Here is a 16,251-nt window from a genome sequence, read left to right on the forward strand (position 1 = left end):
TATATGTCCTGGTGACATAGTGAAGGTTATGTTGTAGAGGGTAGTATCCTGTATATGTCCTGGTGACATAGTGTTGTAGAGGGTAGTATCCTGTATATGTCCTGGTGACATAGTGTTGTAGAGGGTAGTATCCTGTATATGTCCTGGTGACATAGTGTTGTAGAGGGTAGTATCCTGTATATGTCCTGGTGACATAGTGAAGGTTATGTTGTGGTGGGTAGTAACCTGGATATGCCCTTGTTTAAAGAACCCTAAATCTATTTTTTTGTAAAAACATGCTGAAAAATCATATCTGTCTGCCCCCCCACACTTCAATTCAAAGAGCTTTATTGGCATAGGAAACATATGTTTACATTGCCAAAGCAACTGAAGTAGATAATACGGAATTTACAGTAAACATTACACTCAAAAGTTTCAAAAGTATAAAGACATTACAAATGTTATATCGTTGGCTGTGGACAGTGTCATAACAATGTCTCTCTGTCCTGTTCAGTCCTCCCTCCTGTCCTGGTTCCTAGACAAACAGAAATCCCTACAGAGTGTCCTATTGTAGACGACTACAACCATTCTATCCCTGAGAACACCATCTTCCCCGCCGGCATCGAGCCACAGAGCAACTACATCCCAGGTGAGTCACACAACTGACCCGGGCCGAGCTATACTGTGCTGGCCTGGTTGCTCTTCCACCATTTTTAATTCCAGGAAACATCCTAGAAACAATAACAGGCATGACCCACTCTTACCCACAGCATGAACAATAACAGACATGACCCACTCTTACCCACAGCATGAACAATAACAGACATGACCCACTCTTACCCACAGCATGAACAATAACAGACATGACCCACTCTTACCCACAGCAGGAACAATACCAGAGATGACCCACTCTTACCCACACCCACACCAGGAACAATAACAGACATGACCCACTCTTACCCACACCAGGAACAATACCAGACATGACCCACTCTTACCCACAGCAGGAACAATACCAGAGATGACCCACTCTTACCCACACCCACACCAGGAACAATAACAGACATGACCCACTCTTACCCACAGCATGAACAATAACAGACATGACCCACTCTTACCCACAGCAGGAACAATAACAGACATGACCCACTCTTACCCACAGCAGGAACAATACCAGACATGACCCACTCATACCCACAGCATGAACAACCCACAGCATGAAAAATAACAGACATGACCCACTCTTACCCACAACATGAACAATAACAGGCATGACCCACTCCATACCCACAGCAGGAACAAGTGTACCCTGAGGTCTTCTGTAGCATGCAGCAGTCTTTTAGGTAGTTGTTACAATAAATTCAATAAACTACATGAACTTAGCTTAATGAACTTCATAGATTGGCCACTTGGTGTGAGGCTTTGATCTCATGAGTGTTGATATTTTATAATGCCTCTGAAGCTAGGTTCAGGCAGGACAGTCGAACATCAGGTTTTAGGAGTATTACGTAAAGAGGCAGGACAAAACCTCCGAGGTTTGGGAGTATTGTTGCGTGGGAAGGGCAGAACCAAAAACACATCCAGAGTTCATTGTTAAGTAAGGAGAGAACAGGACAAAACTATCCAGGTTTAGAATGTTTGTTACGTAAGAGAGACAGGACAAAACTATCCAGGTTTAGAATATTTGTACGTAAGGAGAGACAGGACAAAACTATCCAGGTTTAGAATGTTGTTACGTAAGGAGAGACAGGACAAAACTATCAGGTTTAGAATGTTTATTCTTGTACAAGGAGAGACAGGACAAAACTATCAGGTTTAGAATGTTGTTACGTAAGAGAGACAGGACAAAACTATCCAGGTTTAGAATGTTATTCGTAAGGAAGACGAGACAAAACTATGTAAGGTTTAGAATGTTGTTACGTAAGGAGAGAGACAGGACAAAACTATCCAGGTTTAGACTATTTGTTACGTAAGGAGAGACAGGACAAAACTATCCAGGTTTAGACTGTTGATACGTAAGGGGAGACAGGACAAAACTATCAGGTTTAGAATGTTACGTAAGGAGAGACAGGACAAAACTATCCAGGTTTAGACTGTTGTTACGTAAGGAGACAGAACAAAACTATCCAGGTTTAGAATGTTGTTACGTAAGGGAGAGACAAGGACAAAACTATCCAGGTTTAGAATGTTGTTACGTAGGAAGGCAGAGACAGGACAAAACTATCCAGGTTTAGACTGTTGTTACGTAAAGGAGAGACAGGACAAAAACTATCCAGGTTTAGAATGTTGTTACGTAAGGAGAGACAGGACAAAACTATCCAGGTTTAGAATGTTACGTAAGGAGAGACAGGACAAAACTATCCAGGTTTAGAATGTTGTTACGTTATATGAGACAGACAAAACTATCCAGGTTTAGAATGTTGTAACGTAAGGAGAGACAGGACAAAACTATCTCCAGGTTTAGAATGTTATTACGTAAGGAGGAGACAGGACAAAACTATCCAGGTTTAGAATGTTGTAACGTAAGGAGAGACAGGACAAAACTATCAGGTTTAGAATGTTACGTTATATGAGACAGGACAAAACTATCCAGGTTTAGACTGTTGTTATTACGTAAGGAGAGACAGGACAAAACTATCCAGGTTTAGAATGTTGTTACGTAAGGAGAGACAGGACAAAACTATCCAGGTTTAGAATGTTTGTTACGTTATATGAGACAGGACAAAACTATCAGGTTTTAGAATGTTGTTACGTTATATGAGACAGGACAAAACTATCCAGGTTTAGAATGTTGTTTAAAGGAGAGACGTCAGGTTTAGGAGAGACAGGACAAAACTATCCCAGGTTTAGAATGTTTGTTACGTGGAGAGACAGGACAAAACTATCCAGGTTTAGAATGTTGTTCGTAAAGGAGGAGACAGGACAAAACTATCCAGGTTTAGAATGTTGTTACGTAAGGAGAGACAGGACAAAACTGTCCAGGTTTAGAATGTTGTTACGTAAGGAGAGACAGGACAAAACTATCCAGGTTTAGAATGTTCACGTAAGAGAGAAGCAGGACAAAACTATCCAGGTTTAGAATGTTGTTACGTAAGGAGAGACAGGACAAAACTATCCCAGGTTTAGAATGTTGTTACGTTATATGAGACAGGACAAAACTATCAGGTTTAGAATGTTGTTACGTAAGGAGAGACAGGACAAAACTATCCAGGTTTAGAATGTTGTTACGTGGGGAGAGACAGGACAAAACTATCCAGGTTTTAGAATGTTGTTACGTAAGGAGAGACAGGACAAACTATCCAGGTTTAGAATGTTGTTACGTTATATGAGACAGGACAAAACTATCCAGGTTTAGAATGTTGTTACGTAAGGAGAGACAGGACAAACTATCCAGGTTTAGAATGTTGTTACGTAAGGAGAGACAGGACAAAACTATCCAGGTTTAGAATGTTGTTACGTGAGGAGGACAGGACAAAGCTATCCAGGTTTAGACTGTTGTTACGTAAGGAGAGGCAGGACAAAACTAGCAGGTTTAGAATGTTGTTACGTAAGAGAGAGACAGGACAAAACTATCCAGGTTTAGATATTTGTGCGTAAGGAGAGACAGGACAAAACTATCCAGGTTTAGAATGTTGTTGCGTGGGAAGACAGGACAAAACTATCCAGGTTTAGAATGTTGTTACGTAAGGAGAGACAGGACAAAACTATCCAGGTTTAGAATGTTACGTAAGGAGAACCCAAGGACAAAACTATCCAGGTTTTAAGAATGTTACGTAAGGAGAGACAGGACAAAACTATCCAGGTTTAGACTGTTTGTTACGTAAAGGGAGAGAGGCAAGGACAAAACTATCCAGGTTTAGAATGTTGTTACGTTATATGAGACAGGACAAAACTATCCAGGTTTAGAATGTTGTTACGTAAGGAGAGACAGGACAAAACTATCCAGGTTTAGAATGTTTGTTACGTAAGGAGAGACAGGACAAAACTATCCAGGTTTAGAATGTTACGTAAGGAGAGACAGGACAAAACTATCCAGGTTTAGAATGTTGTTACGTAAGGAGACAGGACAAAAACTATCCAGGTTTAGACTGTTTGTTACGTAAGGAGAGACAGGACAAAACTATCCAGGTTTAGAATGTTGTTACGTGGGGGAGAGACAGGACAAAACTATCCAGGTTTAGAATGTTGTTACGTAAGGAGAGACGAGACAAAACTATCCAGGAGGTTTAGAATGTTGTTACGTAAGGAGAGACAGGACAAAACTATCCAGGTTTAGAATGTTGTTACGTAAGGAGAGACAGGACAAAACTATCCAGGTTTAGAATGTTGTTACATAAGGAGACAGGACAAAACTATCCAGGTTTAGAATGTTGTTACGTAAGGAGAGACAGGACAAAACTATCCAGGTTTAGAGATGTTGTTACGTAAGGAGAGACAGGACAAAACTATCCAGGTTTAGAATGTTGTTACGTAAGGAGAGACAGGACAAAACTATCCAGGTTTAGAATGTTGTTACGTTATGAGACAGGACAAAACTATCCAGGTTTAGAATGTTGTTACGTAAGGAGAGACAGGACAAAACTATCCAGGTTTAGAAATGTTGTTACGTAAGGAGAGACAGGACAAAAACTATCCAGGTTTAGAATGTTACGTAAGGAGAGACAGGACAAAACTATCAGGTTTTAGAGTGTTGTTACGTAAGGAGAGACAGGACAAAACTATCAGGTTTAGAATGTTATTACGTAAGGAGAGACAGGACAAAACTGTCAGGTTTAGAATGTTACGTAAGGAGAGACAGGACAAAACTATCCAGGTTTAAGAATGTTGTTACGTAAGGAGAGACAGGACAAAACTATCCAGGTTTAGAATGTTGTTACGTAAGGAGAGACAGGACAAAACTATCCAGGTTTAGAATGTTGTTACGTAAGGAGAGACAGGACAAAACTATCCAGGTTTAGAATGTTGTTACGTAAGGAGAGACAGGACAAAACTATCCAGGTTTAGAATGTTGTTACGTAAGGAGAGACAGGACAAAACTATCCAGGTTTAGAATGTTGTTACGTTATATGAGACAGGACAAAACTATCCAGGTTTAGAATGTTGTTACGTAAGGAGAGACAGGACAAAACTATCCAGGTTTAGAATGTTGTTACGTAAGGAGAGACAGGACAAAACTATCCAGGTTTAGAATGTTTTACGTAAGGAGAGGCAGGACAAAACTATCCAGGTTTAGAATGTTGTTACGTGGAACCGCTGATATTCAGATCAAGAAGACAGATTCTGTTTGAGACCGTTTCCATGGTAATGACGTCTCTTTCCGATGATGTGATGAATATTTGAATCAATGTAGCTGCTTGTAGCGAGGTGTTGTAACATGGCGTATCGTATAAATAGGGGTGTTGTGTGAAGTTCATGTGAATGTGGTGTGAACGTTGTGGGAATTTCATGTGATGGTTGTCTGAACGTCATGTGAATGTTGTGGGAATGTGACGGTTGGGTTTTTGCGTGTTCCAGAGACCCCTCCTCCTGGGTATCTGAGTGAGGATGGAGAGGCTAGCGACCACCATCTTAACAACCTGATGAACACAGGTCAGACCACACACACACACACACACACACACACACACACACACACACACACACACACACACACACACACACACACACACACACACACACACACACACACACACACACACACACACACACACACACACACACACACACACACACACACACACACACACACACACACACACACATCCTGTCCATCCTGACCCTGTGTTGTCTCTCTCTGTAGGCTCACCTAGTAACCTGTCACCAGAATCAGCCTCACCAACACACAGCACTAACCTGGGTAAGGAACAACTGATTTTAATAGTAGTCTGTCTGGCTGGTTAACTGGCTGGCTGGTTAACTGTCTGGCTGGCTGGTTAACTGTCTGTCTGGTTAACTGGCTGGCTGGCTGGCTGGCTGGTTAACTGGCTGGCTGTCTGGTTAACTGTCTGGTTAACTGGCTGTCTGGTTAACTGGCTGTCTGGTTAACTGGCTGGCTGGTTAAATGTCTGTCTCGTTAACTGTCTGTCTGGTTAACTGTCTGTCTGGTTAACTGGCTGTCTGGTTAACTGTCTGTCTGGTTAACTGTCTGTCTGGTTAACTGTCTGTCTGGTTAACTGGCTGGCTGTCTGGTTAACTGGCTATCTGGTTAACTGTCTGGCTGGTTAACTGTCTGTCTGGTTAACTGTCTGTCTGGTTAACTGGCTGACTGTCTGGTTAACTGTCTGTCTGGTTAACTGGCTGTCTGGCTGGTTAACTGTCTGGCTGGTTAACTGTCTGTCTGGTTAACTGTCTGTCTGGTTAACTGTCTGGCTGGTTAAATGTCTGTCTCGTTAACTGGCTGTCTGGTTAACTGGCTGTCTGGTTAACTGTCTGTCTGGTTAACTGGCTGTCTGGTTAACTGGCTGTCTGGTTAACTGGCTGTCTGGTTAACTGGCTGTCTGGCTGGTTAACTGTCTGGCTGGCTGGTTAACTGTCTGGCTGGTTAACTGTCTGTCTGGTTAACTGGCTGACTGTCTGGTTAACTGGCTGACTGTCTGGTTAACTGGCTGTCTGGTTAACTGGCTGTCTGGTTAACTGCCTGTTTGGTTAACTGGCTGGCTGTCTGGTTAACTGGCTTTCTGGTTAACTGTCCGTCTGGTTAACTGTCTGTCTGGTTAACTGTCTGTCTGGTTAACTGTCCGTCTGGTTAACTGGCTGTCTGGTTAACTGTCCGTCTGGTTAACTGTCTGTTTGGTTAACTGGCTGTCTGGTCTACTGTCTGTCTGGTTAACTGTATGTCTGTCTGGTTAACTGTCTGTCTGTCTGGTTAACTGTCTGTCTGGTTAACTGGCTGTCTGGTTAACTGGCTGTCTGGTTAACTGTCCGTCTGGTTAACTGTCTGTTTGGTTAACTGTCTGTCTGTCTGGTTAACTGTCTGTCTGTCTGGTTAACTGTCTGTCTGGTTAACTGTCTGTCTGGTTAACTGTCTGTCTGGTTAACTGTCTGTCTGTCTGGTTAACTGTCTGTCTGGTTAACTGTCTGTCTGTCTTGTTAACTGTCTGGTTAACTGTCTGTCTGATTAACTGTCTGTGTCCACAGACCTATAACATATCTAATAACACCTGATGGACTCTCTCTCTCTGTCTGTCTGTCTGTCTGTCTGTCTGTCTGTCTGTCTGTCTGTCTGTCTGTCTGTCTGTCTGTCTGTCTGTCTGTCTGTCTGTCTGTCTGTCTGTCTGTCTGTCTGTCTGTCTGTCTCTCTCTCTCTCTCTCTCTCTCTCTCTCTCTCTCTCTCTCTCTCTCTCTGTCTCTCTCTCTCTCTCTCTCTCTCTCTCTCTCTCTCTCTCTCTCTCTCTCTCTCTCTCTCTCTCTCTCTCTCTCTCTCTCTCTCTCTCTCTCTCTCTCTCTCTCTCTCTCTCTCTCTCTGTCTCTCTCTCTCTCTCTCTCTCTCTCTCTCTCTCTCTCTCTCTCTCTCTCTCTCTCTCTCTCTCTCTCTGTCTCTCTCTGTGTGTGTCTCTCTCTCTCTCTCTGTGTCTCTCTCTCTCTCTGTGTGTGTCTCTCTCTCTCTCTCTCTCTGTCTCTCTCTCTCTCTCTCTCTCTCTGTCTCTCTCTCTCTCTCTGTCTCTCTCTCTCTCTGTCTCTCTCTGTCTCTCTCTCTGTCTCTCTCTGTATCTCTCTCTCTCTCTCTGTCTCTGTCTCTGTCTCTGTCTCTCTCTGTCTCTCTCTCTGTCTCTCTCTGTATCTCTCTCTCTCTCTCCCTCTCCAGACCTACAGCCGGTAATGTACTGTGAGTCAGCGTTCTGGTGCTCTATGTCCTATTATGAGTTGAACCAGCGTGTGGGCGAGACCTTCCATGCCTCCCAGCCCTCTCTCACTGTCGACGGGTTTACAGACCCCTCCAACTCAGAACGCTTCTGTCTGGGACTACTGTCAACGTCAACCGCAACGCTGCTGTGGAGCTCACACGCAGACACATAGGTACAGTACCACCCTGACCCTAACCTGACCTGACCTGACCCTAACCTGACCCTGACCAGACCATAACCTGACCCTGACCAGACCATACCTGACCCTGACCCCAACCTGACCCCAACCTGACCCCAACCTGACCTAATCTGACTGACCTGACCCCAACCTGACCTGACCTGACCTGACCCTGACCAGACCATAACCTGATCCTGACCCCAACCTGACCCTAACCTGACCCTGACCTGACCCTAATCTGACCTGACCTGACCCCAACCTGACCCTGACCTGACCCAACCTGACCATAACCTGACCATAACCTGTTTAACCTGACCCTGACCTGACCCTGACCCCAACCTGACCCCAACCTACCACCGTTACACACCTACCACCGTACACACCTACCACCATTAGACACCTACCACCATTTCACACCTACCACCATTACTGTACCATTACACCTACCACCATTACTGTACCATTACACACCACCACCCATTACACACACCTACCACCGTTACTGTACCATTACACACCTACCACCGTTACACCACACCACCGTTACACACCTACCGTTACTGTACCATTACACACCTACCGTTACACACCTACCACGTTACACACCTACTGTACCATTACACACCTAACACGTTACACACCATTAACACCGTTACACACCTACCACCATTACACACCTAACACCGTTACACCTAACACGGTTACACACCTACCACCCGTTACAACACCTACCACTGTTACACACCTACCACCATTACACACTACCACCCATTACACCTACCACCATTACACACCTACCACCATTACTGTACCATTACACCTACCACCGTTACACACCACCACCGTTACACACCTACCACCATTACACACCTACCACCCGTTACTGTACCATTACACACCTACCACCATTACTGTACGTTACACACCTACCACCGTTACACACCTACCACCATTACACACCTACCACCATTACACACCTACCACCATTACTGTTCCATTACACACCTACCACTGTTCCATTACACACCACCGTTACACACCTACCACAGTTACACACCTACCACCATTACACCTACCATTACACACCTACCACCATTACACCTACCACCATTACACACCTACCACCGTTACACACCTACCATTACCTACCACCACCATTACACACCTACCACCATTACACACCTACCACCATTACACACCTACCACCATTACTGTTCCATTACACCTAACACCGTTACACACCTACCACCCGTTACTGTACCATTACACACCTACCTACCGTTACTGTTCCATTACACCTACCACCATTACACACCTACCACCGTTACACACCTATCACCGTTACTGTTCCATTACACACCTACCACCGTTACTGTTCCATTACACACCTACCACCGTTACACACCTACCACCATTACACACCTACCACCATTACACACCTACCACCGTTACACACCTACCACCATTACACACCTACCACCACCGTTACTGTTCCATTACACACCTACCACCGTTACTGTTCCATTACACCTACCACCGTTACACCTACCACCATTACACACCTACCACCATTACACACCTACCACCATTACACACCTACCACCATTACTGTTCCATTACACACCTACCACCGTTACACACCTACCGTTACTGTACCATTACACACCTACCACCGTTACTGTTCCATTACACACCTACCACCATTACACACCTACCATCCGTTACACACCTACCACCGTTACTGTTCCATTACACACCTACCACCGTTACTGTTCCATTACACCTACCACCATTACACACCTACCATTACACACCTACCACCATTACTGTTCCATTACACACCTACCACCGTTACTGTTCCATTACACACCTACCACCGTTACACACCTACCACCATTACACACCTACCACCATTACACACCTACCACCATTACACACCTACCACTGTTACACACCTACCACCATTACACACCTACCACCATTACACCTACCACCGTTACTGTTCCATTACACACCTACCACCATTACACACTTTCCATCCGTTACACACCTACCACCATTACTGTTCCATTACACACCTACCACCGTTACACACCTACCACCATTACACACCTACCACCATTACACCTACCATTACCTACCACCGTTACTGTTCCATTACACCTACCGTTATACACCTACCACCATTACACACCTACCACCGTTACACACCTACCACCATTACTGTTCCATTACACACCTACCACCGTTACACACCTACCACCATTACACACCTACCACCGTTACACACCTACCACCATTACTGTACGTTACACACCTACCGTTACACACCTACCACCATTACACACCTACCACCATTACACACCTACCACCGTTACACACCTACCACCATTACTGTACCGTTACACACCTACCACCGTTACACACCTACCACCATTACACACCTACCACCGTTACACACCTACCACTATTACACACCTACCACCATTACTGTTCCATTACACACCTACCACCGTTACACACCTACCACCATTAATGTACACCTTCCTCTTCCGTTACACACCTACCAACCTTCCTCATTCTCCCCTACCACCTTCCTCTTCCTCTCTCTCTTATCTCTCCCACCTTACTGTTCCTCTCAACCTACCCTCTTACACACCTCCTCTCTTAATGTCCCAACCTTCCTCCCTCCCTCTCCCTCATCCTTCCTCTTCTCTCTCTCTCTCTCTCTTATCTCTCCCAACCTTCCTCCCTCTCTCATGTTCCTCTCCCTCTATCTCAACCTTCCTCTTCCTCTTCCTCTCTCTCTCTCTCTAGGCCGGGTGTGAGGTTGTACTACATCGGAGGAGAGGTGTTTGCAGAGTGTCTTAGTGACAGTGCCATCTTTGTCCAGAGTCCCAACTGTAATCAACACTATGGCTGGCACCCTGCCACTGTCTGCAAGGTCCTCCAGGTACACACACACACTCACACACACACACATATATACACACACTCACATACACACATACACACACACACACACACACACACACACACACACACACACACACACACACACACACACACACACACACACACACACACACACACACACACACACACACACACACACACACACACACACACACGTTTTATTTCCTGATGAACATGTCTGGACGTGGTGTGATGTGATTTCCCCTCAGGCTGTAACCTGAAGATATTCAATAACCAGGAGTTTGCAGCTCTGCTGGCCCAGTCGGTGAACCAGGGCTTTGAGGCCGTCTACCAGCTCACCAGGATGTGTACCATACGCATGAGCTTTGTGAAGGGCTGGGGCACTGAGTACCGGTAAGGACTACCACACACATACGTACCATAAAGCCACACCGGGTCATTTTCTTTTCTGTTTTATTCACCGTGAACTAATGCAGCAGAAGCGAACTCCGTTATTATTTTGTCCACGTGATGCTACAATACGTTGAGTTTCCTAGGGAAGCTGTGAAGTCTGGGGAAGCTGTGAAGTCTGTGGAAGCTGTGAAGTCTGGGGAATCGGTGAAGTCTGGGGAAGCTGTGAAGTCTGGGGAAGCTGTGAAGTCTGGGAAATCTGTGAAGTCTGGGGAAGCTGTGAAGTCTGGGGAAGCTGTGAAGTCTGGGGAAGTGGTGAAGTCTGGGGAATCGGTGAAGTCTGGGGAAGCTGTGAAGTCTGGGGAATCGGTGAAGTCTGGGGAATCGGTGAAGTCTGGGGAAGCTGTGAAGCCTGGGGAAGTGGTGAAGTCTGGGGAAGCTGTGAAGTCTGGGGAAGTGGTGAAGTCTGGGAAGCTGTGAAGTATGGGGAAGTGGTGAAGTCTGGGGAAGCTGTGAAGTCTGGGGAGGCTGTGAAGTCTGGGAAACTGAAGCGCAAGCCTACAGAAATTGGTTCAGTTATGGCCTTAATTTTTGTTGTTAATATGGGCAGAAGGATGATGGGTCCTCTAGAGGAAGAGAATCAGAGAGGAGGGAGTATAAGGATGATGGGTCCTCTAGAGGAAGAGGAGGGAGTAGAAGGATGATGGGTCCTCTAGAGGAAGAGGAGGGAGTAGAAGGATGATGGGTCCTCTAGAGGAAGAGGAGGGAGTAGAAGGATGATGGGTCCTCTAGAGGAAGAGAATGTAGAGAGGAGGGAGTAGAAGGATGATGGGTCCTCCAGAGGAAGAGGATGTAGAGAGGAGGGAGTAGAAGGATGATGGGTCCTCTAGAGGAAGAGGAGGGAGTAGAAGGATGATGGGTCCTCTAGAGGAAGAGAATGTAGAGAGGAGGGAGTAGAAGGATGATGGGTCCTCCAGAGGAAGTAGAGAGGAGGGAGTAGAAGGATGATGGGTCCTCTAGAGGAAGAGAATGTAGAGAGGAGGGAGTAGAAGGATGATGGGTCCTCCAGAGGAAGAGGATGTAGAGAGGAGGGAGTAGAAGGATGATGGGTCCTCTAGAGGAAGAGGAGGAGTAGAAGGATGATGGGTCCTCCAGAGGAAGAGGGAGGGAGTGGAAGGATGAAGGGTCCTCCAGATGAAGAGGAGGGAGTAGAAGGATGATGGGTCCTCCAGAGGAAGAGAATGTAGAGAGGAGGGGTAGAAGGATGATGGGTCCTCTAGAGGAAGAGGAGGGAGTAGACGGATGATGGGTCCTCTAGAGGAAGAGGAGGAGTATAAGGATGATGGGTCCTCTAGAGGAAGAGGAGGGAGCAGAAGGATGATGGGTCCTCTAGAGGAAGAGGATGGAGTAGAAGGATGATGGGTCCTCCAGAGGAAGAGGAGGGAGTGGAAGGATGATGGGTCCTCTAGAGGTAGAGGAGGGAGTAGAAGGATGATGGGTCCTCTAGAGAAAGAGGAGGGAGTAGAAGGATGATGGGTCCTCTAGAGGAAGAGGAGGGAGTGGAAGGATGATGGGTCCTCTAGAGGAAGAGGAGGGAGTGGAAGGATGATGGGTCCTCTAGAGGAAGAGGAGGGAGTAGAAGGATGATGGGTCCTCTAGAGGAAGAGAATGTAGAGAGGAGGGAGTAGAAGGATGATGGGTCCTCTAGAGGAAGAGGATGTAGAGAGGAGGGAGTGGATGGATGATGGGTCCTCTAGATGAAGAGGAGTGGAAGGATGATGGGTCCTCTAGAGGAAGAGGAGGGAGTGGAAGGATGATGGGTCCTCCAGAGGAAGAGAATGTAGAGAGGATGGCATGGAAGAATGATGGGTCCTCTAGAGGAAGAGAATGTAGAGAGGAGGGAGCAGAAGGATGATGGGTCCTCTAGAGGAAGAGAATGTAGAGAGGAGGGAGCAGAAGGATGATGGGTCCTCTAGAGGAAGAGAATGTAGAGAGGAGGGAGCAGAAGGATGATGGGTCCTCTATAGGAAGAGGAGGGAGTAGAAGGATGATGGGTCCTCTAGAGGAAGAGAATGTAGAGAGGAGGGAGCAGAAGGATGATGGGTCCTCTAGAGGAAGAGAATGTAGAGAGGAGGGAGCAGAAGGATGATGGGTCCTCTAGAGGAAGAGAATGTAGAGAGGAGGGAGCAGAAGGATGATGGGTCCTCTAGAGGAAGAGAATGTAGAGAGGAGGGAGCAGAAGGATGATGGGTCCTCTATAGGAAGAGGAGGGAGTAGAAGGATGATGGGTCCTCTAGAGGAAGAGGATGTAGAGAGGAGGGAGTAGAAGGATGATGGGACCTCCAGAGGAAGAGGAGGGAGTGGAAGGATGATGGGTCCTCTAGAGGAAGAGGGAGTAGAAGGATGATGGGTCCTCTAGAGGAAGAGGAGGGAGTAGAAGGATGATAGGTCCTCTAGAGGAAGAGAATGTAGAGAGGAGGGAGTAGAAGGATGATGGGTCCTCTAGAGGAAGAGGGAGTAGAAGGATGATGGGTCCTCTAGAGGAAGAGGAGGGAGTAGAAGGATGATGGGTCCTCCAGAGGAAGAGGAGGGAGTGGAAGGATGATGGGTCCTCTAGATGTTTAGGTTTCCTCCATAACATGGATAATACTATGATTTTTTAAAATTTATTTCACCTTTATTTAATCAGGTAGGCCAGTTGAGAACACCTTTATTTAACCAGGTAGGCCAGTTGAGAACACCTTTATTTAACCAGGTAGGCCAGTTGAGAACACCTTTATTTAACCAGGTAGGCCAGTTGAGAACAAGTTCTCATTTACAACTGCGACCTGGCCAAGAATAAAGCAAAGCAATTCGACGCAAACAACAACACAGAGTCACACATGGAGTAAAACAAACATGCAGTCAATAATACAGTAGAAACAAAAGAAAACAAAAAGTCTACATACAGTGAGTGTAAATGAGGTAAGATAAGGAAATAAATAGGCCATGGTGGCGAAATAATCACAATATAGCATTTAAACACTGGAACGATAGATGTGCAGAATATATGATAATATTCTGATCAGAGTAGAGCTTCGCATCATCCCATGGCTTCATGCACATAGCAGATATATCACTGAAATATTCAACTTCCTACAAGTCACCTATATTGAAACAGGCATTTTTATTGGCTGTTGAAGAGCAGATGGACAGCATCATGTTCAGGTCAGTCATCTAGAACGCCAAACGTTCTAGAACGCCAAACGTTCTAGAACGCCAAACGTTCTAGAACGCCAAACGTTCTAGAACGCCAAACATTCTGCAATCAGGAACTGGTGTGCACGTGTGTGCTCATCCATTTCAGCCTGTTTTGGGGAGCAAGAGTCGACTCCTTCGAGTCAAACCGCAGGAGTCTGAGTCGACTCCAAGAATCCTGGATTCGTGCAAAACCACGAGGAGGAAGGAGGATAAAGACAGGAAAAGAGAGTGTGTGTGTGTGTGGTCACTTTGCATGTGCGCTCTGCGGCGGCGACAGACTTGGAGAGGATGGAGAGAGCGAGAGGATGGGGGGGGCGATAGGGTGTGAGACAGGGTGTGAGACGGCGGCAGAGAGAGAGAGTTGACAAACGGGGGAGGAATGTAGGAGGCAGAGGACGTGGGGGAGGGAGGGACAGAGGTGATCGTGTTCAGACGGACTAGAGTACACGGAAGGGGATTCCCACTGGACTCTCCCTGGCCTCACTGCCCTGAGTCATGTTCCAAACATACAACTAGCAAAACAGACTTCGTAGAACCACACAAGATGTAGGTAGAACACTTTAACTTAAGAGTTGAGATGTAGGCTAAACATCAGTTAAACAGACATGAGATTCCACTTTTTCTTGATTAAAAAAAAATGGTTTGATTTATGAAATGCTATTGATACAAGTTGTTTGTTGAATTGTTATCTGTAATGTTTACTAGCGAGTGATAAAGCAGGTTTGCTGTGCTGTTGTTTTATACAAAAGATGAACACATTTTCATTAATCTCCCTCTCCCTCAGGCGACAGACCGTAACCAGCACCCCTTGTTGGATTGAGCTGCACCTCAATGGCCCTCTCCAGTGGCTGGATAAAGTACTGACACAGATGGGCTCCCCAGCATCCACTGTTCTAGTGTCTCCTAAATACACACACACAGGTGCGCAGACAGAACAGTCATTCTGGAAAAGTACCTTTTCTCTCATGGCTAACTAGCAACTTGGATGCAGTGAGCAGTGTTGGGAGTGAAATCATCTCAAGCTAATGTGGTGATACACAAAGCAACTCAAACAGCATTGAAAATGCATCAATTATGTCCAACAACAAAAATTCATACATCCACCATTTGGCATGTTGACATGACAACTGCATCTGAGTTTTACCCTCCTTTTGTTCCATGCTGGCTGAAGACCTAGCTAGCCAGTCACTAGCTAACACCAGACATAAAGACCTAGCTAGCCAGTCACTAGCTAACACCAGACATAAAGACCTAGCTAGCCAGTCACTAGCTAACACCAGACATAAAGACCTAGCTAGCCAGTCACTAGCTAACACCAGACATAAAGACCTAGCTAGCCAGTCACTAGCTAACACCAGACATAAAGACCTAGCTAGCCAGTCACTAGCTAACACCAGACATAAAGACCTAGCTAGCCAGTCACTAGCTAACACCAGACACAGATGAAAGGGGAATGTATATATATATATAAGTATATTTGCCATAAATTAATAGGTTAAACAATGTATTATATTTACTGACATCCTACAGTCAAATTGATAGAGTTATCTAGTTATATAAACCACACCACTCTGCAAACACATCTTATCCGATGTCGTTATTATTTAAATTAGTTACGAGAATATCACGTGACCATTGGTGTATTAAAATGAGAGTTAAGGTGACGTCACCTTAATAATAATG

At 45.6% G+C, this 16,251-nt stretch overlaps 1 pseudogene; it reads left to right on the top strand.

Moving 5' to 3' along the window:
* The first annotated feature begins 493 nt into the window (after positions 1–493).
* LOC124028255 lies at positions 494–15,834 on the top strand (annotated as a pseudogene).
* Positions 15,835–16,251: the final 417 nt, after the last annotated feature.

Source organism: Oncorhynchus gorbuscha, unplaced genomic scaffold (genome assembly GCF_021184085.1).
Source record: "Oncorhynchus gorbuscha isolate QuinsamMale2020 ecotype Even-year unplaced genomic scaffold, OgorEven_v1.0 Un_scaffold_3920, whole genome shotgun sequence".
In the NCBI taxonomy this organism is placed as follows: Eukaryota; Metazoa; Chordata; class Actinopteri; order Salmoniformes; family Salmonidae; genus Oncorhynchus; species Oncorhynchus gorbuscha.